Raw genomic sequence first — 22,746 nt, 5'->3', positions numbered from 1 at the left:
ATGTCGAGGATTCGATCAAACCCTGTATGCAATTCCCTTTGTCAATCGGTACGTTACTTGCCCGAGACTCGATCGTCGGTATCCCAATACCTTGTTCAGTCTCGTTACCGGCAAGTCACTTTACTCGTACCGTAATGCATGATCCCGTGTCCAACACCTTGGTCACATTGAGCTCAATATGATGATGCATTACCGAGTGGGCCCAGAGATACCTCTCCGTCATACGGAGTGACAAATCCCAGTCTTGATCCGTGTCAACCCAACAACTACTTTCGGAGATACCTGTAATGCACCTTTATAGTCACCCAGTTACGTTGTGACGTTTGATACACCCAAGGCACTCTTACGGTATCCGGGAGTTACACGATCTCATGGTCGAAGGAAGAGATACTTGACACTTGCAAAGCTCTAGCAAAACGAACTACACGATCTTTTATGCTATGCTTAGGATTGGGTCTTGTCCATCACATCATTCTCCTAATGATGTGATCCCGTTATCAACGACATCCAATGTCCATAGTCAGGAAACCATGACTATCTGTTGATCACAACGAGCTGGTCAACTAGAGGCTTACCAGGGACATAGTGTGGTCTAAGTATTCACACGTGTATTACGATTTCCGGATAATACAGTTATAGCATGAATAAAAGACAATTATCATGAACAATGAAATATAATAATACTTTTATTATTGCCTCTAGGGCATATTTCCGACAAGAATCACATTGTCTGCACTTTTATACTCCAATGAAATTACATTTTTTAAGTGCTAAAAACATATCTCTAGAATTCATAAAATACTTCATATGCTCAATAGTACAAATCTGAAATTCAAAAGACATTCATATCTGAAAGTACTCTCAAAATACACAACACAAAACACAATTCACAACCTGCAAATACTAACAGCCGTAAGCTCCTCCTGACAATTCACAACCTGCCCGACTATTGGTCGGGGGCAAATCCCTCTTATTCCTCGGCGGCAGACAGCCGCCCCGTGAGACGATGTGAATGGCGAGGGAGAGGATGGCGGGGAAGCGTCGCCGGGCCAACTGTTTTTCTCCTCTTGCAGTTGGGTTTGGTCGACGAAGACTCCACCGGCTCGCTCGGGCACGTCACCCTCACAAACGGCAGCATGTAGATGCTCGATCCTTCAATCTCTGGTCGATGCTCCATCTGGGATCGATACTCCCACCACCGCTCCCTCACGATCGGATTCGGTGAATCTGTTTGCTCCATGGCCCAGAGGAGCAGCTCTATGTACTCCCGCGCGACTCCCTCCGGGAGTATCTCCGCCCTTTCGCTCTGTTGCAGATATTTGGCCATGGATGTCGTCGTCGCCACTAGTTGGTCCTTGTTGTCAAACCAAGACTGTATCTCCAACATCCTAGCTAGCTTCACAGGGTCGTCGTCTGCGATCCTCGCGTATCGGTTGTACTCCTCCATCAAACTACTTCTCCACAGCACCTTCACTCGCTGGCGATGGTTTTTGAATGGAAGAGGAGAGGAGCAGCGCTGGTTTTGGTTAAGAATGGGAGAGGAGCGACGCTGGTTTTGGATTGGAACAGGAGAGGAGGGGCGGTAGTTTTGAAATGGAAGAGAAGAGGAGCGGCGCTGGATTTAGATTGGAACAGGAGAGGAGCGACGGTGGTTTAAGAGGAGAAGAGCGGAAGAGCGGCGCTGGTCTTGGAAGTATTTTTTTTGTTTTGCGTATTTTGGGTCAAAGTTTGACCATGTACTGTATTTGACAAGCAAAATGTGAATGCACGTCACCAAAAATTGTATCATTTGGTTCGTATCTGAATGTACTTTCAAATTATATTATTTTTGCAACGTATAACATATATTTTATTTGTGAAAATCATGGTCAATTATGACCCAGAATAAAAGGGAGACTAGTTAATGTGGGGTCGCTTTCTTAATTGAAGGGTAAATTGATTTTAATTTTGATCCAGTCACAGCACGCCGGCCCTCTCGTCCAATCCTAAATCGCTGTCGCACGCTCCTCTCCCTCTTCTCCATTGCAAAACCACCTCCTCTCCTCTCCATCATCTCCATTCCAAAACCACCGTCTCGCTTCTCCCTCTTATACAGTATAAAATCACCTCCTCTCTCCTCGGACGAGGATCCCCTGACGTAGCCCATCCTGCCATTGAGACACTGACACATGGGCCCCACCAAGCGCGGGGCCCACCTATCAGCGACCAAAAGGCAGGGGAACCTCTCCTCTCCATCATCTCCATTCCAAAACTACCGTCTCGCCTCTCCCTCTTCTCTATTGCAAGACCGTCGTCTCTCCTCCCATCTTCCAAAGCTAGCACCGGACCACTCAGAAGGACATCTATGGAGGGATGCATTAGTGAATTTGGCAGATCGCCGGCGGCGACCAGGCAAAGTTAGCCAGGTTGAAGGAGATCCTTACTTGGTTTGACAATGAGTGGGAGATTTCGAGGATGGTGAGGGCCATGTGGCAATGTATGTGAAAGAGCGAGACGACAGCGATGAGGGCGACGATGTACTCCTTGGCGGTAGTCACGCCGCAGTCCTTCGAGTTCATCGAGTATCTCCTCTGGGCGATGGAGCAGACAGATTCGCCTGAGGCGAAAGTCAGGCGGAGGTGGTGGGCGCAGAGGTCGAAGGTCGAGCACCCAGAGGATAACGAATCGATCGAGTACGGTGTGTCGTTTGTGAGGGTGCAGAGCCAGCCGGAGCCACATGAGTATTTGTTCTCCCACCGCAAGAGGAGGTCGGATGGCGTGGCGTCGCTTCCCCGCCGTTCTCCACGGTTCCCTCGGCACTCGCCTCATTTCAATGGCGTGGGTAGGGTTTAAGGTAAGCTTCACACTAACCTAATCTTCCATCTGCTCATGCTTACAATCAGTGTGATAACTAATAAAAATCATGCTTACAATCAGTCTCTGAGTACTACGCCAATCACCCTAAAATAGCTCTGGACCTTTGGGTCAAAGTTGTGGCACTGTGTACAAATAAAGAAAAATAGTTTTGTGCTTCATTCAGAAAAGAGTACACCCCTAGAAAACTGCCAATATAAGCTACTAGTATTTTTTTTAGTCTAAGCTACTAGTATTTGGTTAGAGGATTTGCTACCGAGAAAGATCCGTTCACAGTGAACGCCACACATCCCACTGATGGTGGTGGATGCCAATGCTTAGATGGAGCAGGGTTGGTGTCGGTAATTTTTACTTGGCACCTCGCACTCTGCGGATATGCCGGTTCTATCCGTACATTTGTGCAGTTCCACCAAAATGCAGCTGAATAACTCTGTTTGCATAGATAATGAAAAGGCGTGATTAGATTATAGTGGCACTAGTTGAAGAAACATACACTAATAAACAGAAGAAAATATTACATCATACTGGAAATCGACCCAAGTCTCCCCGATACACCTTCTGCTAGTGATGAACATCAGTGTACAGCAGTAGTACAAGGAGGGGCCTTGAGACATTCAAATCTCTATTTTTGTGCAGATCAACTAGAATTAAGCACCCCAGTTTGCAGAAATGCTTAAACATTAACAGTGGGACTAGTTGATGAAACATACATTAACAAAGAGAAGCACTTTCTTTATCTACATTAGAAATGAAATGATAGAGAGGACACTCGCTCTATGTTAACTATATTATTACTTCATTTTATTAGTGACACTAGGGTCGAGCAGGTGGCAAATGAGGTGTACCGTGCGTCGCAAGGATGAAGGCCGGGGGTGCTTAGACTGGGATGCTAAAGCTGGCTCTTTCAGTCCCTATCTTCCCCCTGATATTTCTGTGGTAGCATTTTGGTTGTAATCCAAACTTGGTTGAGCTGGTGCTGCGTCCCCCTACCTGCCTAGCTTATGTGGCGAACTTGTCTCCTGCTAGTACTCAGTCCGTTCTAGTAGTAGTTGCATAACTGCCCGTTTACACTGAGATGTTGTCGGGTAATGGTTCTCTATGGTTGGGTTTCTTTAATGAAATCGGAGGGAACCCCCTCTTTCGATATATAAAAAAAACAATCGCACTAGCGGTGCCAAAACATTGCCTCAAATTAATAGTGCCACTAGATTAAGGTGCAAAATAATAACATTACTGCTTTATCATGGCAGTGCCAAAACAGTAGCACAAGAGCATGATCAACATGCAGGATCTTTGGCAAATGGTCAGACCAAAAAGGAACATACCTCATGATGGGAACCATATCTGCAGTCAACGCCGTCGTAGAAGGGATGACACCAGTCGCCAACATGGATGATTCAATTCATGGGACCTTTTGGTGCAGTTCACCTAAAATGAAGCAATGTCCCATGAGCTAGTAGCTTCTTCTTCTTCTTTTAAGAAAAGGGCTCCAGCCCCGTTTCCATTTCCATCAGAAAACGAAACCCACAGAGCTTCTTCATTAGTTGCAATAAAATTGAGCAACATAAAGGTTGGTCTTGAAGCTCCTGGAGAGTAGGCGGACCAGGACAGTTGCATCTCTAACGAAAAGAAGCAACTTATCTTAATGGGAAATTTAGCAGGACATGAAAAAAGTGCCATTGATTCATATTACTGGAGGAATTACGTTGAAAACAACATTGGTTTAACGTGTCCTTACTTTTAACAGTGCGACTGCTACATTTTACTAGTGGCATTACATAAGAGCGGCTCGGGGCAACAAACATCAGAAGAGGATATCTGGGTTGGTCCCATTTTTGTTCGGTATATAGCCACCTTATACTGTGTGAGGCTAGCAAATCTAGTGTTGGACTTACTCTGTTGACTTGTCCCCTAATCCCCAACACTAGATCGGGTTGAAAGTGGGTTTATATTGAGTTTATATTGAGTTTATTGGTTGGTCCCTTTTTCAACCAATAGATCGGGTTTATATTGAGTTTGTACTACGTTCCCTTTATTTCCCTATTAGACCTAGAGACCAGTTGGATAGCCAGTCTCTGCTACTTTTCGCCCACATCATTTCCTCTTTTGACCAAGTCCTAGATTCAGGTAACAAATCTTCCCCCACCCCCACCCCCTTTCTTCCTTGTTTGAACCAAGTACTACTAGATTCGAGTGCATGAACTAGTTTTACCTCTTGACAGTAAAAAATTAGGTGGTTTTCGAATAGCCGATCGATCCTATCTACACGAGGGGGCCTAAGGAATAGTAAAAGATACAAATGCAGTGACGTCAGGAGCTCGGGAAGTAGAGCAAGGCCGGTTTCGAAGGAAGTTATACCTGAGGGTCGCCGGGATGTCGCTAGGTGGGCGGTGGGAGGCCGGATCTGCCCACACTACGGCAGCAAGGAAGAAGGGGTGGGAGGCCCTCCCTCGCCAGCGATGCTTGGGAGAGAACGGCAAGGCACGCTGATCGGGACACGCCGGCAGTGGGTAAGATCCATCGCCGAGGACGACCACGTGAACTTTGCACCTTCTCACCTTCCCCGGCGGAGAGGACCTGGCTGGATATGTGACCAGTGATGAGTAGAGAGAGTGTGTGGCCACCGCTGTCGTGTTTAGATCTGGAGAGGACGAGACAGTGTGAAGAAAGCAACACTAGCAAGCAAGCGCGGAGGCTCCTGCCTATATAATGGAGTACTAGTTTTCTATTGTCTACCGGCCGGAGCCAGCTTGACCTCGGCAATGACTGTCGAGAAGTCTTCATGCACGTGCCCCGAAGGCGCAGTTGACGTCATTTTGATCTGAAGCACCGGATTATAACATACTAGTCGTCAACCCGTGCATTCGCGCGGGCTAGTTTAGTAGTGACCTTTATAATAAAATATGGGATAAAGTTTTGAGACTATATTTTACTTATTGGAAGGAAATGGAAAAGTTCCAAATTTCTATGGGAACAGTTACATCTTGTCCTATGACCATATAGGCTTAATATTCAGGTCTTTTCAGAGTTACAATGTAATACTTCAAATAATAGAATATTAAATGTAGCATATACTCAAATATTCTCTATATAGATAAAAAAAATCAAATTATTTGACCTCTTCTAAACATGGCATATAATGCCTTCAACACATAAAAAATATAATTTGCTGATTGTTCGTTCACCTACATGTCCCTGGAGTAATTAAGAAGTTCAGTTTACATGTAAGATTAAGTAGCCTCACAAAATCTACAGAAGAACAGTTTGAATTTTTAAAAGAGAAGAGGAATAAATGCACACATTAGAGACCATTTTTTATTTCTTCTTTTTTGTCCATAATTTTCTCATAAAAAGGGAAAAGCCTAGTCTCCAACTGATATACTGAAAACGTTAAAATCATGCATAAAGAAAATAGTCACGTGGTTGAGCTGCTGTATGGTTGCATTTTTGCGCATCTCCTTTGCTTCCATCACATCATAATGTGTTGATCTAAGCTTGTCTACTTTGATTATATTAGTCTTTTCTTAAAAGCAAAATGCTAATATATTGACGTATATACAAAATTTTACTAAATGCTTACTGAAATAATTTGGTATAATGAATCGAAAACAAATTTGGAATTGTATTAATCGTAATACTGAGACGTTATTTGTCTAAAATATTATTTATCAAACCGAACAAAACCGAATGCTTTGGTTCCTACAAATTAGCATGCATATTATTCTGAAAAACTTTGAAACTTCTTTTAAGACTCCGGCTCAGCATGGCATTAACAAAAGAAGACTTAATCATGTTCACGTTTCAAAGAACAAACAGGCTGAGAACACTAAAAAAGAAGTAAATATATATCTTGATGTTCATTATCTTCATTTCTTACATGTTCAAAGTTGTTGCTTCTATGTAGGAATGGCCTTTATAGCTTGGTACACTGGAATATGGTTGCGTCTAGTTGGGGTACCCGAGGTGTATTGGGTTTGACTGCCATGGAGTTCTTTTTGTATGTTTACATAGGCTCGGGTTACTGGGCAAGTAATCTGATTATGCTGCAAAATCTCGAACAAAACACGTTTAACATATCACTCTGCTCTCTAAACCAAACATGCTTCCATCATTATTTTAATCTAGACCAACTTACCAAAGTTGCAATGCATCAACTGATGTGAAGACCAATCCTTGCTTATTAGTAATGCAAATTCAGTACCCTAACAATCAGAAAAACAACTCGACAGAAGATGGGCAACTCTAACCTGAACCTCCGATGCATTAAGCATTGTAAAGCTTGCCAAGACAGTGACCTGATGATATATGATTCATGGGCTTATTTTGCAGGTCCGGGTTGCCATAGGTCTGCTCCAGTTTAGTGTCAGACATTCAGAAAATGTCTATGAGAATCGCTCCAATTTTGTGATCTGGTGACTTGCATGGATAAGGTCAAAATTTCTACATACATGCAAAGTCTATTCCCTGGAACATGAGAATTTGTTGTCTTGCAGACAATAACCTGTGCCCAACAATGATGCTATCCTGGGAAACAATTGACTGGTCGTCCTTCAAAGAAATTACACGAAACATAGAGAACATACCTGATTAAAATTAGAAGGGAAGCTGTGATTGTACTACTATACAGCTACACCTTCTATCTGTCCATTATAATCCCTGGAGAAAACAAAATGAACGACATATCCATGCTTGGAACGTAAAAAAACAAACAAACAGCTGGAATTCTTAAAAAACCAATCAAATCAAGCTTAGCATAGAACGTGAAAAAACTGCACATATAAGATAGAACTTCAGAAACAAAGTCCAAGTATAGGATGTCACAAAAGCGAACTGGACTGAAACATAACCTTTTTTGTACTCGTACCATGTGCATTAGTTGTTCCTCGATCGACAACTTCATGCCCTGATTGAATAATTGTAGATTTAGAGATGTGTACGATGAAGGGAGATGATGTCTTATCAATATAATTGGGTGTTTTACGCTACATGGCAGAGATGAGGAACATGGAAGAGAGCATCATTGGGGATTTGTCGTAGAAGAAAAAAGTGTGACAATAAGGTATAAAATATGAAAAACCGAGAAATAAAAGAGATCTAAAGTCGGAGATAAAAAATGAAACTTGTTTCCCTAAGCAAATCTACATGCTCCCAACAATAATAAATAGGGTATGTTGATTAATTTCAGATGCTATAACTAATATATGTGGCCATCACGGACTAACACCTATGAGTTATTTGTCCTGCCTAGTTAATTAGTTAATGTACACACTATCTTCCTTTGTGGAACGTACCTGTAGGCAAATAGCGTACAGAGGTGCATGCCAAACAGAAACTGTAATTAAATGAGAAAACTATTAACAGGCTGTTCTCCGATAACAGTACTATAAATTTGGTCAAGAAAGAGCATAACAGATTGCTAGTTTGCTACGTTCTGCCGAAACCCGAAAGTAGTGTTTATCTCTACCACATAACTTAACATATTAACAGTATTGAAGCTAAAACAGAACTATTTGACAGCCTTCATGGAAGGAGTATTTACCTCAAACTGAGAGAGCGCCCGATCAAATCTTTTCGTGTGCTTGCCAATGAGAACGATTCCTGCATATGGGAGGCAGACATTACAGGCTTAGAATTTGCCAGAAAAGCAATAAGGATCATGTCGGGAAACAAATTTGAGGCAATACACCGGTTGACCATGCCAGATCCATGCCCTAACTTGTTTCAATCAGTTTGAGAGAGACCATGGAATTCCTTTCCGTTGGGTAAATCAAGATCTCCTAGAAATTGTACGTGAGAAAACAATGTGAGAAACGAACCTGATCTAGATGATGCAAATAAATTTGAGGCAGTAAACCCCTTGATCATGCCAGGTCCATGCCCTATCAAGAAATTGTACGTGAGAAAACAATATGAGAAACGAACCTGATCTGAAGATGAAAATAAATTTGAGGCAGTAATCCCCTTGACCACGCTAGATCCATGCCCTAACTTGTTTGCATCAGTTTGAGAGAGACGGTTGCATTGTTATCCTTGGGTGGGAACCGAGAGAGAATGGAGATATGAAGGCTCGGTGGAATAGTTTCCATGCGAGGAGAGAGAAAAATGAGTCCATGGGAGAAAGAAGATGGGACGGTGGAATATTTCCATCATGAGGAGAGAGAAGGAATAGGGAGGAGGGATCGGTTGGATATCTAGATGGAATGAGATGGCAGATAAGATTCTATTTTCCACAAATTTGAGAAAGATATGTGAGCCTTCAAAGGGAAAAAAATCTGCGAGGGTTGTATGGGTTGCGGTCACCGTGAAAACATGGCCCCACCAGATAAATGGCTTGTGTTTTTTAATTAAATATAGATATTGTACAGGCAGATCTAAACCGTAATAACTTTGTTTTTTAATTAAATATAGATATTATACAGGCAGATCTAAACCGTAATAACTTGGCCCGACAAGATTAACGGTCTTTAATTACTGATTAACATGGGAATTTTTAGGGAGTCTGTAATTAGTATAGGTATATAGATATAGATAGATAGATAGATAGATAGATATAGATAGATAGATAGATAGATAGATAGATAACACAAAAAATGCCACATGACAAGAAATCATAACATCACTGCCCAAATGAGACAAGATGAATCCCGACGGACAAACTAGACGAGGATCAAAGCTCAAATTAAAGATAAACTCGTAGAAAAGGGGTTCGTCGATAGATGTCCTAATTAACATAGCCGGCTTGACCTAGATGGCAGCCGAGTAGTCTTCGTGCATGTGCCCCCAATGACTAGGCCAACTCAGCTGTCGTTGTTTAACCCTCGCAGTGATCCGAAGCACATGACACCTAATTTTGCGAGATGACAAGAAACCTTTTTATATTTCTCACCAGAACTACAGCCTGTACAACACAACCTGCACGATATGTAGACGATAGCCAATCTAGGCGTGTCTGCTGGAGTCTGGTCACATGCATGGACGAACTGATCTTCCGTGTCTTGCAGGGGTCATCCAGGTACCAAGGTGGAGTATGTGCTTCTATTAACTCAACCGACTTGCGGGGCCGGGGAGTGTGCCTATGGTCGGTTCTCAATTGCGGTCCCACATGTGTGTGCAAACTCAATATGACGTGCGTTCCATTCGGAGAGCGGCGTGCCAGACCGACAAACCGTCTGGGGTGCGACGCGAGCGCGACGAGCGTGCTGTATACTCCGTACATGTGTACCGCCGTTTTCTTGAGGCTTTGCTCCATGGCGCAATCCATGGATACAAAATTAGTATAATGTACTATCTAAAAGTCAAGGGCGGGGTTTTTCCCACGCGGTAGGCAAGGCAGTTCCGCCTAGTCAGTTCGACAGAGACGCGAGAAGATGAGGGGGTAGGCTGCTGCAAACGTAGGGCTGTGTGATTTGACAGTGAGTTACTGCTGGACAGGTGGGGCCCGGTGATTTGACTTGCCATTATCATTTTAACTGCGGTGCTACGACTGGCTTGAGTCTCCCGATTCCTGACCACCTCCATACAGGTGCCTCTCCTAATGCTTGCTACGTCTTAAGCTTGCGTTGGTTTTCCCCGAAGAGGAAGGGATGATGCAGCAGAGTAGCGTAAGTATTTCCCTCAGTTTTTGAGAACCAAGGTATCAATCCAGTAGGAGCCCATGCTCAAGTCCCTCGTACCTGCACAAAGCGATAGCTACTCGCAACCAACGCGATTAGGGGTTGTCAAGCCCTTCACGGTCACTTACGAGAGTGAGATCTGATAGATATAATATTTTTGGTATTTTTGGTATAAAGATGCAAAGTAAAAAGTAAAGGCAAAGTAAAAAAAGCAAAGCAAGATTAAAGTAATGGAGATTGATATGATGAGAATAGACCCGGGGGCCATGTTTCACTAGTGGCTTCTCTCAAGAGCATAAGTATTCTACGGTGGGTGAACAAATTACTGTTGAGCAATTGACAAAATTGAGCATAGTTATGAGAATATCTAGGCATGATCATGTATATAGGCATCACATCCGTGACAAGTAGATCGAAACGATTCTGCATCTACTATTATTACTCCACTCATCGACCGCTATCCAGCATGCATCTAGAGTATTAAGTTAAAAACAGAGTAACGCCTTAAGCAAGATGACATGATGTAGAGAGATAAATTCATGCAATATGAAATAAACCCCATCTTGTTATCCTCGATGGCAACGATACAATACGTGCCTTGCTGCCCCTTCTGTCACTGGGTAAGGACACTGCAAGATTGAACCCAAAGCTAAGCACTTCTCCCATGGCAAGAACTACCAATCTAGTTGGCCAAACCAAACGGATAATTCGAAGAGACTTGAAAAGATAACCAATCATACATAAAAGAATTCAGAGAAGATTCAAATATTATTCATAGATAGACTTGATCATAAACCCACAATTCATCGGTCTCAACAAACACACCGCAAAAAGAAGATTACATCGAATAGATCTCCACAAGAGAGGGGGAGAACTTTGTATTGAGATTCAAAGAGAGAGAAGAAGCCATCTAGCTATTAACTATGGACCCGAAGGTCTAAGGTAAACTACTCACACTTCATCGGAGGGGCTAGGATGATGTAGAAGCCCTCCGTGATGACGGCCCTCTTCCGGCGGAGCTCTGGAAACAGCCCCCAAGATGGGACCTCGTGGATACAGAAAGTTGTGGCGATGGAATTAGGTTTTTGGCTCCTGTTCTGATCGTTTGGGGGTACGTGTGTATATATAGGAGGAAGAAGTACGCCGGAGGAGCAACGAGGGGCCCACGAGGCAGGGGGCGTGCCCTAGGGGGGCGCCCCCCACCCTCGTGACCGCCTCTTTTGTTCCTTGGAGCAGAGTCCAAGTCTCCTGGATCACGTTCGGTGAGAAAATCACGTTCCCGAAGATTTTATTCCGTTTGGACTCTGTTTGATATTCCGTTTATCCAAAACACTGAAATAGGCAAAAAAAACAGCAATTCTGGGCTGGGCCTCCGGTTAATAGGTTAGTCCCAAAAATAATATAAAAGTGGAAAATAAAGCCCAATATAGTCCAAAACAGTAGATAATATAGCATGGAGCAATCAAAAATTATAGATACGTTGGAGACGTATCAGGCATCCCCAAGCTTAATTCCTGCTCGTCCTCGAGTAGGTAAATGATAAAAAGAGAATTTTTGATGTGGAGTGCTACTTGGCATAATTTCAATGTAAATCTTCTTAATTGTGGTATGAATATTCAGATTAGAAAGACTCAAGACAAAAGTTTATATTGACATAAAAAATAATAATACTTCAAGCATACTAACAAAGCAATTATGTCTTCTCAAAATAACATGGCCAAAGAAAGTTATCCCTACAAAATCATATAGTCCGGCTATGCTCCATCTTCACCACACAAAGTATTTAAATCATGCACAACCTCGATGACAAGCCAAGCAATTGTTTCATACTCTAACTTTTTCAAAACTTTTTTAATATTCAAGCAATACATGAGCGTGAGCCATGGATATAGCACTATAGGTGGAATAGAATGGTGGTTGTGGAGAAGACAAAAAGGAGGGGAAGATAGTCTCACATCAACTAGGCGTATCAACGGGCTATGGAGATGCCCATCAATAGATATCAATGTGAGTGAGTAGGGATTGCCATGCAACGAATGCACTAGAGCTATAAATGTATGAAAGCTCAACAAAAGAAACTAGTGGGTGTGCATCCAACTTGCTTGCTCATGAAGACCTAGGGCAATTTGAGGAAGCCCATTATCGAAATATACAAGCCAAGTTCTATAATGTAAAATTCCCACTAGTATATGAAAGTGACAGCATATGAGACTCCCTAAATGAAGAACATGGTGCTACTTTGAAGTACAATATATGAGACTCGCTATATCATGGTGCTACTTTGAAGCACAAGTGTGGAAAAAAAGATAGTAGCATTGCCCCTTTTTATTTATTTTCTTTTTTTGGGCCTTCTTTTTTTTTCTTTGGCCTTTCTCTTTTTTATTGGGACAATGCTCTATTGAATGATGATCATCACACTTTTATTTATTTACAACTCAATGATTACAACTCGATTCTAAAACAAAGTATGACTCTATATGGATGCCTCCGGCGGTGTACCGGTATATGCAATGAATCAAGAGTGACAAGTATGAAGAAATTATGAATGGTGGCTTTGCCACAAATACTTATGTCAACTACATGATCATGCTAAGAAATATGACAATGATGAATGTGTCATGATGAACTAGATGGTGGAAAGTTGCATGACAATATATCTCGGAATGGCTATGGAAATGCCATAATAGGCAGGTATGATGGCTGTTTTGAGGAAGGTATATGGTAGGTGTATGATACCGGCGAAGAGTGTGCGGTATTTGAGAGGCTAGTAAAGGTGGAAGGGTGAGAGTGCGTATAATCCATGGACTCAACATTAGTCATAAAGAACTCATATACTTATTGCACAAATCTAGAAGTTATCAAAGCAAAGTATTACGCGCATGCTCCTAGGGGGATAGATTGGTAGGAAAAGACCATCGCTCGTCCCCGACCGCCACTCATAAGGAAGACAATCAATAAGCAAATCATGCTCCGACTTCGTTACATAACGGTTCACCATACGTGCATGCTACGGGAATCACAAACCTTAACACAAGTATTCTTTAAATTCACAACTACTCAACTAGCATGACTTTAATATTATCACCTCCATATCTCAAAACAATTATCATGCTTCAATCTTTTCTTAGTATTCAACACACTCAAAAGAAAGTTTCACAAATCTTGAATACCAAGCATATTATTATTAAGCAAATTACCATGCTATTAAGAGACTCTCAAAATAATTTAAGTGAAGCATGAGAGATCAATAGTTTCTTTAAAACAAATCCACCACCGTGCTCTAAAAGATCTAAGTGAGGCACATAGAGTAAAATTATAATGCTCAAAAGATATAAGTGAAGCACATAGAGCAAAATTATCTAGCTCAAAAGATATAAGTGAAGCACATAGAGCAAAACTACTTAGCTTAAAAGATATAAGTGAAGCACATAGAGCAAAACTACTTAGCTCAAAAGATATAAGTGAAGCACATAGAGTATTCTATCAAATTTTAATTCATGTATGGCTCTCTCAAAAGGTGTGTACAGCAAGGATGATTGTGGAATACTAAGACACAAAGACACAAATAATACAAGACGCTCCAAGCAAAACACATATCATGTTGGTGAATAAAAATATAGCTCCAAGTAAATTACCGATGGAAGTGGACGAAAGAGGGGATGCCTTCCGGGTCATCCCCAAGCTTTGACTTTTTGGTGTCCTTGGATTATCTTGGGGGTGCCATGGGCATCTCCAAGCTTAGGCTCTTTCCACTCCTTGTTCCATGATCCATCAAAAGAATTCACCCAAAACTTGAAAACTTCACAACACAAAACTCAAAATAGAAAACTCGTGAGCTCCGTTAGCGAAAGAAAACAAAAGACCACTTCAAGGTACTGTAATGAACTCATTCTTTATTTATATTGGTGTTAAACCTACTGTATTCCAACTTCTCTATGTATTATAAACTATTTTACTAGCCATAGATTCATCAAAATAAGCAAACAACACACAAAAAACAGAATCTGTCAAAAACAGAACAGTCTGTAGTAATCTGTAGCTAGCGCAAGATCTGGAACCCCAAAAATTCTAAAATAAATTGCTGGACGTTAGGAATTTATCTATTAATTATCTGAAAAAATAATTAACTAAATATCACTCATCAAATAAAAATGACAGCAGTTCTCGTGAGCGCTAAATTTTCTGTTGTTTACAGCAAGTTCAACAAGACTTTCCCCAAGTCTTCCCAACGGTTCTACTTGGCACAAACACTAATTAAACACAAAAAACACAACCAAAACAGAGGCTAAATAATTTATTTATTACTAAACAGGAGCAAAAAGCAAGGAATAAAAATAAAATTGGGTTGCCTCCCAACAAGCGCTATCGTTTAACGCCCCTAGCTAGGCGAGGATAGATCTAGGTATTGCCATCTTTGGTAGGCAATTCTTCAATTAGACATCTATCATCTTTAGGAATTTCTTTATTTTTATTAATTATTAAACTTTTAGGCACAAGATCGAAAAATTCATTTGTAATAAATGGTTCCTTAATGATAGCAAAAAGATTAGGATGAACACTTATAGATTTAAGATCCGCAGTTTCCTTACTAGATGATTCACCCTTATTATTAGGAACATACATAAGATTGGCAATTTTAGTAGGAGGACTTGGAGTATTCCTTACGGAAGAAAAAGCGGTTCCCAAGTTTGTAATGATACCCTCAAGTTTATCAATTCTAGTAGAATCTAAGTTCATTCTCTCATTAACTATGGGTTCTTTTTCCTTAATATTTTTCAAAGTCATTCCCACCTTAGATCCATATTGAGTAATTTGAGTGTGGATCTTTTTATCTAGATTTTCAATTGATTCAACAGTAGCAACTTTATTTTCGATAATTTCAAGTCTTTGCATAACATGCTCCAAAGTTAACGTGGTTCCATTAACCAAAAGAGGTGGTGAGACAAATAAATATAACATAGCATTATAAGAATCAAAAGTATGGCTACCCAAGAAATTCCCTCCGGTAATGGTATCGAGGATATATCTATACCAGGGATTAACACCTACATAAAAATTGCGGAGAAGAACTAAGGTAGATTGCTTCCTGGTAGATCTATTTTGAGCATTGCAAATTCTATACCAAGAATCTTTTAGATTTTCTCCCTCCCTTTGTTTAAAATTTAGAACTTCACTCTCAGGAGACAACGGAGAAGATATGAGACTAGTCATGAAGACAAGCAAACAAACTAGCACACGAGCAAACAAGAGGCAAATAGAGAGGGAGGATAGAGAGAGAGAGAGGGCGAATAAAACGACAAGGGTGAATTGGGGGGAGAGGAAAACGAGAGGCAAATGGCAAATAATATAATGCGAGAGATAGGGATTGTGATGGGTACTTGGTATGTTGACTTTTTGCATAGACTCCCCGGCAACGGCGCCAGAAATCCTTCTTGCTACGTCTTGAGCTTGCGTTGGTTTTCCCCAAAGAGGAAGGGATGATGCAGCAGAGTAGCGTAAGTATTTCCCCTCAGTTTTTGAGAACCAAGGTATCAATCCATTAGGAGCCCACGCTCAAGTCCCTCGTACCTGCACAAAGCGATAGCTACTCGCAACCAACGCGATTAGGGGTTGTCAAGCCCTTCACGATCACTTACGAGAGTGAGATCTGATAGATATAATATTTTTGGTATTTTTGGTATAAAGATGCAAAGTAAAAAGTAAAGGCAAAGTAAAAAAAGCAAAGCAAGATTAAATTAATGGAGATTGATATGATGAGAATAGACCCGGGGGCCATAGGTTTCACTAGTGGCTTCTCTCAAGAGCATAAGTATTCTACGGTGGGTGAACAAATTACTGTTGAGCAATTGACAGAATTGAGCATAGTTATGAGAATATCTAGGCATGATCATGTATATAGGCATCACGTCCGTGACAAGTAGATCGAAACGATTCTGCATCTACTACTATTACTCCACTCATAGACCGCTATCCAGCATGCATCTAGAGTATTAAGTTAAAAACAGAGTAACGCCTTAAGCAAGATGACATGATGTAGAGAGATAAATTCATGCAATATGAAATAAAACCCATCTTGTTATCCTCGATGGAAACGATACAATACGTGCCTTGTTGCCCCTTCTGTCACTAGGTAAGGACACCGCAAGATCGAACCCAAAGCTAAGCACTTCTCCCATGGCAAGAACTACCAATCTAGTTGGCCAAACCAAACGGATAATTCAAAGAGACTTGCAAAGATAACCAATCATACATAAAAGAATTCAGAGAAGATTCAAATATTATTCATAGATAGACTTGATCATAAACCCACAATTCATCGGTATCAACAAACACACCGCAAAAAGAAGATTACATCGAATAGATCTCCACAAGAGAGGGGGACAACTTTGTATTGAGATTCAAAGAGAGAGAAGAAGCCATCTAGCTACTAACTATGGTCCCGAAGGTCTGAGGTAAACTACTCACACTTCATCGGAGGGGCTAGGATGATGTAGAAGCCCTCCGTGATGACGGCCCTCTTCCGGCGGAGCTCCGGAAACAGGCCCCAAGATGGGATGTCATGGATACAGAAAGTTACGGCGGTGGAATTAGGTTTTTGGCTCCTGTTCTGATCGTTTGGGGGTACATGTGTATATATAGGAGGAAGAAGTACGCCGGAGGAGCAACGAGGGGCCCACGAGGCAGGGGGCGCGCCCCCCACACTTGTGGCCGCCTCTTTTGTTCCTTGGAGCAGGGTCCAAGTCTCCTGGATCACGTTCGGTGAGAAAATCACGTTCCCGAAGATTTTATTCCGTTTGGACTCTGTTTGATATTCCGTTTATCCGAAACACTGAAATAGGCAAAAAAATAGCAATTCTGGGCTGGGCCTCCGGTTAATAGGTTAGTCCCAAAAATAATATAAAAGTGGAAAATAAAGCCCAATACAGTCCAAAACAGTAGATAATATAGCATGAAGCAATCAAAAATTATAGATACGTTGGAGACGTATCAGGCATCCCCAAGCTTAATTCCTGCTCGTCCTCGAGTAGGTAAATGATAAAAGGATAATTTTTTATGCGGAGTGCTACTTGGCATAATTTCAATGTAAATCTTCTTAATTGTGGTATGAATATTCAGATTAGAAAGACTCAAGACAAAAGTTTATATTGACATAAAAAATAATAATACTTCAAGCATACTAACAAAGCAATTATGTCTTCTCAAAATAACATGGCCAAAGAAAGTTATCCCTACAAAATCATATAGTCTGGCTATGCTCCATCTTCACCACACAAAGTATTTAAATCATGCACAACCCCGATGACAAGCCAAGAAATTGTTTCATACTCTAACTTTTTCAAAACTTTTTCAATCTTCACGCAATACATGAGCGTGAGCCATGGATATAGCACTATAGGTGGAATAGAATGGTGGTTGTGGAGAAGACAAAAAGGAGGGGAAGATAGTCTCACATCAACTAGGCGTATCAACGGGCTATGGAGATGCCCATCAATAGATATCAATGTGAGTGAGTAGGGATTTCCATGCAACAAATGCACTAGAGCTATAAATGTATGAAAGCTCAACAAAAGAAGCTAGTGGGTGTGCATCCAACTTGCTTGCTCACGAAGACCTAGGGCAATTTGAGGAAGCCCATTATCGGAATATACAAGCCAAGTTCTATAATGTAAAATTCCCACTAGTATATGAAAGTGACAACATATGAGACTCTCTATATGAAGAACATGGTGCTACTTTGAATGCCCATAGCACCTCATCTAAGCACCATTTCATTGGAAGAGGTCACTCCTTGGCAAATGCAATAAATACTACGAAGAAAGAGATAGAGAGAAGTAAACAAAAAATACTCGTATAACGAACCTTATAGCTAACCTTGTTGTATGAGTGACTAAGTGATGACTATGTATGACATGCCAACATCAGATAGCCTAACGCACCGTGTTAAATCTCCAAGGGCGCGACTGCGCGAGCGAGGTGACGGTCGTGGTAGGCGCGACCATGATATGGGCTGCTAGCAACCCTTGGATTTGAGATCGAACGGTCGCATGCTAAGTTGCTGAAAATTTGCAGAATAACCCTCCAGCATAGGATATTCACCCATAGGTCTAGAATCACGCCATGCAATCGTTCGATCTCAGATCCAAGTGCTCTTAGAAGCTTGTATCATGGGAGCATGGAAAGCTTCGTATCACCTGTAATTTTCCCGACGCTTGACATGACATCGAAAGCCATTTAATTGGGCGTCAAGGAGACATGACATCTAATTGGGCCCCCCATAGTACTGTGCATGAATCCATTTATCCACCAGGCAAGCCACTACCCTGCCATTTGCACCCCCCCACTCGACATTTTTACAATCGATAAACCGCTCCTAGTCGTCCTGTCCTTTCACATTACGGCAGTTCCACTAATCCTAACCCTCCTCCCAAATCCATGGCATCCCAAATCTCCATGATCGGCGGTGAGTACAAGGTTAGAACCATCGCCGGCGATGAGTTTGACGTCATCTACACCCGTTCTTCCGCAACGGTGAAGAATGCCTTGCTCGCTTCAAACGCATGTTCAAAAACTCAAATGATGAGTGGGTCGCTGGGCTAGATGTTGAGTACACCACAATCCTAGGAAGCGAGAAGAAACTAAAGGAGGCAGAGAAGAAGAAGCCCGCCGTGATCCAGGTTTGCGTGCATGACTTATGCTTGGTCTACCACATATGCCATGCCGACTTTGAGTGCGAGGAATTTAAGAAGTTCCTCAAGGGCGGACGAGTCAAATTCGTTACTGTAGACTTTAGATACGATAAGGAAATCCTGGGTCAGATAGGCCTCATTGTAGGCGACCTCTTCGACCTCCAAAAGGAAGGGCTGGTGCCCTCCCTTGATCAGCCTTCAATGCTGACCCTGGCAGGAGCCATGGTTCATCCTTCGTACGGTAAACTAGAGAAACCTCCGTACATGTTTCATCGTCATGCATGGCAGTGGAATGTACTTGATATGGACCACATCCACTATGCTGCAATGGATGGCTACCTTTGTTTCAATATCTACAAGGGTTGGATGAAGCGCAAGAGCCAAGTGTGCGGTTCAAGCAAAGAAGTATCGCCCAAGAGGAAGAGGGACAAGGACGAAGTCAAGGACGTGGACGAGGACTCCGAGTAAGGTGGCAGTGTCATTGCACATGGTGGTTCTAATGCAGTGTCCACCGGATTAGTTTCTTAGTTTAATTTCTAGTGTGCTTAGTTTTATTTGAGGGGTGTGTTGTGCTGAGCCCCCAGCAGAACTATGTTATGTTTCTTCTCATTGTATTTCGTACATTTCATCTTTTAGTTGGTATAGTACTACCACTCATTTCTTGACATTATATACGCACAATATATATGGCCAACATCATATAGCCAGCAGTTTAGTTGTCAAAGAATTTCAGGGTGCTTAGTTTTGTCAAAGAATTCCAGGGTGCTTAGTTTTATTTGAGGGGTGTGTTGTGTTGGACACCATTAACTTATCATTGTGAGAATCGGCTTATTTTTGTCATGTAACATGATCAACGAGGTTTTACGTGAAAATAACAATGTCTAATGGCATTTCTAAGCAAACATCTAACTTAATGATGGCATTTTTTAGATATCTAATTGCATTTTTGAGCAGGCATCTCACGGATTGATGGCATTTTTTGAGTAGTTGTAACTTCTAATAGCAAAACTGAGTAGTGATACACAACTAGTGGCATAAATAATAAGAACCCAAGAATTAAACATGGCTAATTTCTTTATTTCTTTACTTCTTTATACCTTTGTGTGCGAAACAATATACGCTGCCTACCGCCAGATTTACTTTATAGAGGCAACATAGAACTATATGAGTGCCCTGTTAAATTTTGGAATTATTCCGAGTTCGTTTGGGGTTTTTTATACATTAATTGAGTTTCTGGTCATTTAATGTGCATAATTCAAATTTGAACTACAAGTACATGTGTTGGGGAACATAGTAATTTCAAAAAAATTCCTACGCACACCCAAGATCATGGTGATGCATAGCAACGAGAGGGGAGAGTGTTGTCCACGTACCCTCATAGACCGAAAGCGGAAGCATTAGCACAACGCGGTTGATGTAGTCGTACGTCTTTACGATCCGGCGATCCAAGTACCGAACGCACGGCACCTCCGAGTTCAGCACACGTTCAGCTCGATGACGTCCCGCAAACTCCGATCCAGCAGAGGTTCACGAGAGAGTTCTGTCAGCACGACGGCGTGGTGACGGTGATGATGTTGCTACCGACACAGGGCTTCGCCTAAGCACCGCTACGATATGACCGAGGTGGAATATGGTGGAGGGGGGCACCGCACACGGCTAGGAGACATCAACTGATCAACTTGTGTGTCTAAAGGTGCCCCCCTGCCCCCTGTATATAAAGGAGCAAGGGGGGAGGCCGGCCGGCCCTCTATGGGCGCCAGGAGGAGGAGTCCTCGGACTCCCCTTTCCTACTCCTACTAGGAGGAGGAAAGGAAGGAGAAGGAGAAGGAAGGAGAAGGAGGAAAAGGAGGAAAGGGGGGCCGGCCCCCTAGTCCAATTCGGTTTGGGCTAGGCGGGCCGCGCGCCCTGCCTCCTCTCTTCCACCACTTGGCCCATGAGGCCCATTACTTCTTCCTCGTGTTCCCGTAACTCCCCGGTACCTCCGAAAATACCTGAATCACTCGGAACCTTTCCGATGTCCGAATATAGTCGTCCAATATATCGATCTTTACGTCTCGACCATTTCGAGACTCCTCGTCATGTCCCCGATCTCATCCGGGACTCCGAACTACCTTCGGTACATCAAATCACATAAACTCATAATACAATCGTCACCGAAACTTTAAGCGTGCGGACCCTACGGGTTCGAGAACTATGTAGACATGACCGAGACATGTCTCCGGTCAATAACCAATAGCGGAACCTGGATGCTCATATTGGCTCCCACATATTCTACAAAGATCTTTATCGGTCAGACCTCATAACAGCATACGTTGTTCCCTTTGTCATCGGTATGTTACTTGCCCAAGATTCGATCGTCGGTGTCTCAATACCTAGTTCAATCTCGTTACCGGCAAGTCTATTTACTCATTCCGTAATACATCATCCCGCAACTAACTCATTAGTTGCAATGCTTACAAGGCTTAAGTGATGTGCATTACCGAGAGGGCCCAGAGATACCTCTCCGACAATCGGAGTGACAAATCCTAATCTCGAAATACGCCAACCCAACAAGTACCTTCGGAGACACCTGTAGAGCACCTTTATAATCATCCAGTTATGTTGTGACGTTTGGTAGCACACAAAGTTTTCCTCTGGTAAACGGGAGTTGCATAATCTCATAGTCATAGGAACATGTATAAGTCATGAAGAAAGCAATAGAAACAAACTAAACGATCAAGTGCTATGCTAAAGGAATGGGTCAAGTCAATCACATCATTCTCCTAATGATGTGATCCCGTTAATCAAATGACAACTCATGTCTATGGTTAGGAAACATAACCATCTTTGATCAACGAGCTAGTCAAGTAGAGGCATACTAGTGACACTCTGTTTGTCTATGTATTCACACATGTATTATGTTTCTGGTTAATACAATTCTAGCATGAATAATAAACATTTATCATGATATAACGAAATAAATAATAACTTTATTATTGCCTCTAGGGCATATTTCCTTCAGTCTCCCACTTGCACTAGAGTCAATAATCTAGTTCACATCGCCATGTGATTTAATACCAATAGTTCACATTACCATGTGATTAACACCCATAGTTCACATCGACATGTGACCAACACCCAAAGGGTTTACTAGAGTCAATAATCTAGTTCACATCGCTATGTGATTAACACCCAAAGAGTACTGAGGTGTGATCATGTTTTGCTTATGAGAGAAGTTTAGTCAACGGGTCTGCCACATTCAGATCCGTAAGTATTTTGCAAATTTCTATGTCAACAATGCTCTGCACAGAGCTACTCTAGCTAATTGCTCCCACTTTCAATATGTATCCAGATTGATATTTAGAGTCATCTGGATCAGTGTCAAAATTTGCATCGACGTAACCCTTTACGACGAACCTTTTGTCACTTCCATAATCGAGAAACATATCCTTATTCCACTAAGGATAATTTTGACCAATGTCCAGTGATCTACTCCTAGATCACTATTGTACTCCTTTGCCAAACTTAGGGCAGGGTATACAATAGGTCTGGTACACAACATGGCATACTTTATAGAACCTATGGCTGAGGCATAGGGAATGACTTTCATTCTC

General features: G+C 42.0%; 2 long non-coding RNA genes across 2 annotated transcripts; both read right to left on the bottom strand.

Annotated features, from left to right (window-relative positions):
- Positions 1-6,593: 6,593 nt before the first annotated feature.
- On the bottom strand, positions 6,594-7,701 carry LOC119319451. The gene is made up of 3 exons (XR_005154486.1): positions 7,101-7,701; positions 6,989-7,007; positions 6,594-6,896 (listed from the first exon to the last, which is right to left on the bottom strand). It is a non-coding gene; the product is annotated as an uncharacterized LOC119319451 (long non-coding RNA).
- LOC119319450 lies at positions 7,701-9,014 on the bottom strand. The gene is made up of 5 exons (XR_005154485.1): positions 8,776-9,014; positions 8,538-8,630; positions 8,393-8,451; positions 8,145-8,185; positions 7,701-7,756 (listed from the first exon to the last, which is right to left on the bottom strand). It is a non-coding gene; the product is annotated as an uncharacterized LOC119319450 (long non-coding RNA).
- Positions 9,015-22,746: the final 13,732 nt, after the last annotated feature.

The sequence above is a fragment of the Triticum dicoccoides genome, chromosome 6A (genome assembly GCF_002162155.2).
Source record: "Triticum dicoccoides isolate Atlit2015 ecotype Zavitan chromosome 6A, WEW_v2.0, whole genome shotgun sequence".
In the NCBI taxonomy this organism is placed as follows: Eukaryota; Viridiplantae; Streptophyta; class Magnoliopsida; order Poales; family Poaceae; genus Triticum; species Triticum dicoccoides.
Note: the sequence above shows the minus strand (reverse complement) of the source record. Positions and strands in the feature narration are given on the sequence as shown.